This window comes from Nicotiana tabacum, chromosome 9, assembly GCF_000715075.1.
Source record: "Nicotiana tabacum cultivar K326 chromosome 9, ASM71507v2, whole genome shotgun sequence".
NCBI lineage: Eukaryota > Viridiplantae > Streptophyta > Magnoliopsida > Solanales > Solanaceae > Nicotiana > Nicotiana tabacum.
The window spans coordinates 33473897-33477880 of NC_134088.1; positions in this window are offsets into that span (position 1 = coordinate 33473897).

The following is a 3984-nucleotide window of genomic DNA, read 5'->3' on the forward strand; positions in this document are numbered from 1 at the left end:
GTGCTAATAAAGCGAGTAGAATCATGAGTTTAAAGAACGTTGTGAATATACTAAACTTCCATATAGAAAAATTCCAAAAGAGGTTGGTACTAGGTGGAATTCTACTTATGAAGTGCTTAAAGTTGCTTATGATTATCGTTTTCCTATACAAATGGTATTTAATATGCATAATGATAACCCCGCTAATCAAATTGTTGAGTCTGATTGGGGTGACATCAAAGAGCTTATTAAAATTTTAGAAAAAATTTATTATGCTACAAAATAATTTTGTGGTATATATCCTACTGTTACACAAATATTATGGTATATTTGTGGAATTTCTTTTGTATTTGATAAGTATAAAATAAATCTAAACTATGCACCGGCCGTTTAATGAAATGATTGCAAAATTTAAAAAGTATTTTTTTCCTATTCCCAAAGTTTATTTAATTTCTACTCTACTTAACCCATCTTTAAAATTAATAGGTGAAAAGGGACTTGTTCGTAAAACTTATTAAAATTTAGAAATTCAAAAAAATGAAAATCCATCTCTCGAAGATTGCCAAGCTAGCATATATTCCTATGCTAGATTAATGTTTGACAGTAATAATCTATGGCAATAGCAGGTAGTGAAAATGCTCCTACTACTTCTAAGGCTAGAGTAGAATATGTATGGGAAGTTGTGGAGGATATAATAGGTCATGATTCCTCTATTGATGATGAACTTGATTTTTATCTTAATCAGGGATTGGAATGTATAAAAGACAAAGAAGGCAACGAACAACTTTTGCCATGGTGAAGGGAGCGTAGCAAGGCATTTCCAACACTTTCAATAATGTCCCGAGATACAATGGCTATTCAATCGTCATCAGTAGCATCGAAGAGTGATTTTAGCGCGGCAAGATTTCAAATCGGAGATCATAAACATTAATTAGCGAAGGACAGCCTAGATATTTCTGTCTTATTCAGAGATTGAATTAATTCAGAAAGAAGAAATCTTGGTTTTGAAAAATTAACCACTAGGGAAGAAGAAAAATATAACAAGATACTTTGTTTGAATTGGCGAAAGTAGGAAAGTTGAAGGTTTGGAAAGTTGAGAAGTTTGACCGAGAATTGAATTCATTAATACCAGAGTCTAATTTTGGTTCCAGAAGTTGGAATAGGTCAGTTGCGTCATTTATAAATTGTGTGTAAAATTTAAGGTCAATCAGAATTGGTTTGATACGTTTCGGAATTAGTTTTAGAAATTAGGAATCCATTAGTTTCAATAAGCTTGAATTGGAGAGCGGTTTTTTTTTTTGATATTGTTTGTTGTGATTTGAAGCTTCATCTAAGTTCGTATGATCTTTTAGTATGGGTTCATATGTTTGTATGGGGTCCCGCAGGCCTCAAGCTTGATTCGGGTTGAAATCGGATTAAATTTTGGACTTAAGAATTTTCTGCTATGATCTGTTCTGGGGCAACCGCACCTGTGAGAAATGGGTCACAGGTGCAAAATCGAAAAAGCAGCCAAGGGGTCATAGAAACTGCTCTGAGTGAAGTTGGGGCATTGCGCAGGTGCGAGGAAGATTCCGCACCTACGAGCTCGCAGATGCGGGTAAGTGGTCGCAAAAGCGAATTTTGACGGGGAGGTTGTTGTCGCAAAAGCGGCGAGTGCTCCGCAGGTGCGGTCATTCAGGAACGGACCTTGGATCATAGGGGCGGACCCACAGAAGTAGGATTTGGCAACAGAAATGGCTGGTTGGGAAAGTTAATTAGATTTCGCAAAAGCGAGGGAACATCCATAAAAGTGGAGTTGCGGCTGCGGCTATTGAGCCCGCAGAAGCGAGATGCCTAGATAGAAGGTTATAAATGAGGGTTTGAGTCTTTTCTTCATTTTTGGACTTTGGAAGCTCGGTTTGTGGCAATGTTTGAGAGGGATTTTACTATATTGCAAGAGGTAAGTAACTTTTGATCACTTTTATTCATTAATATTGAATACCCATTGATTTTCCACCTAGATTGTGTGTTTTTGAAGTGACATTTGGGAGATTTTGGACTAGGTATTGGAGAGTACGATTTGGGAATTTGAGGGTCGATTTGTCATTGGAATTGAATGGTTTTTGTATGGTTGGACTCCTTATAGAATGGGTGTTCAGATTTTGTGAATTTTGTCGGATTTCGAGGCGTGGGCCCAGGTTGACTTTTGCAGTTTTTGTTTGAATTTGGTTAAAGAACTTATTTTTATCATATAGAATCGATTCCTATAGATTGTATTGATTATATTGAGTTATTAGTGACTAGATTTGAGTCGTTCAGAGGCCGATTCGGGAGGCAAGGGTTTGTTGGAGCATTGAGTTGTGCACTTTGAGGCAAGTAAGACTTCTAAACTTGGTACTGAGGGTATAAATTCCTGGAGTACGTTTTTATATGGTTGGTGTTGGGGTGACGCGCATGCTAGCTGACAGGCGTGTGGGCGTGTACCATGGTAATTATGACCCGGTTGATTATGTATTACTGTGTAGTTATCTAATCTTGTTTTATCTACGTAATTCCTACGTGATACAGTAATTGCATTGCGATGCATGTTAGTATTATGTTTAGGCTATGAGCTTATTCTGTTCGGAACCAATGAGGTTATTTCTACCGTTGAGTTATTTGTTAAAATGGCAATTATGTTCTCATTCATGTTTACAATCGACACTTCATAATCAATCTCACAATCTAGAATGACAAAATCTGCTAGGAGAATAAATTTATCAATAAGGCCATTTGCAATCTCATAGAGGTGGGTCTCTGTTGCTGAATTTATCAACAAGGCTATTTGCAATCTCATAGAGGTGAGTCTTTGTTGCCCAATTCCCAAAGTATTGAAAACTAAGTAGGGCATTAAGTTGATACTTGCCCCAAGATCACAAAGAGCTTTAGCAAACTCGGCACTTTCAATTGTATAAGGAATCGTTAAAGCATCGGGATTCTCCAACTTAGGAGCCATTGAATTCACAATTGCACTCACTTGATGAGTGACTTTGATGGTCTCAAAATTCATTGACAGCTTCTTTGTCACAAGATCCTTCATAAACTTTGCATAACCGGACATTTGTTCCAAAGCTTCAACTAATGGCACATTGATTGAAAGACTTTTTATCATTTGAATGAACTTCTTGAATTTATTCTCACCATTTTTCTTGGCAAGTCTTTGAGGGTATGGAGGTGGAGGCTTAGACAATAGTGCCTTAGCCTTTTGCACTACCAGCTCCGATATGTCAATAATGTGTTCCCTAGACGGGTTCACGTCCTCTTGAGTCTCTTCCGCACTGTCATCAATATCAATCCGAACTTCATCACTAGGTTGCACCACATTGTTCGGGATATCTTCTTCTTGCATCACTTGATCATCATCAACAAGTTGCCTTTGACTTGAAGTGGGTGCATTCCTACCTCTTCCACTTCTTGTGATAACCGCCATAGCATGCCCCGTATTGCTACCACCCTTTGGGTTTACCACCGTGTCACTTGGTAGTGCCCCCTTATGATGAGAATTTAGAGCTTGAGAGATTTTCCCCATTTGAACTTCTAGGTTGCGGATTGATGTGTTGTGTGAGGCAAGTTGGGCATCCGAATCGGTATTCTTTTCCATTATTTTCTTGAACATATTTTCAATATGCCCCATTTCATTATTTGAAGAACTTGAACCATGGGAAGGATAAGGAGGTGGGTTGCTTGGTTGTTGGTACATTGGGGGTCTTTGAAAACCCGACCCCCAGTTTCCTTGATTGTTGCTCCACCTACCTTGATTATTGCCTCCCCAATTTCCTTGATTGTTGTTGTTATGCCAATTTCCTTGATTGTTGTTTCCACTCTAATTTCCTTGATTGTCAAAATTCCAATTGCCTTGATTGTTTTGTGGTCACCATTGTTGTTGGCTTGGACCTTGGAAGTTGTTTCTTTGACCTTGAAAATTATTCACATATTGCACTTCCTCTTCTTGTTCATTATAGGAATCATCTTTCTCAAAACCATCAT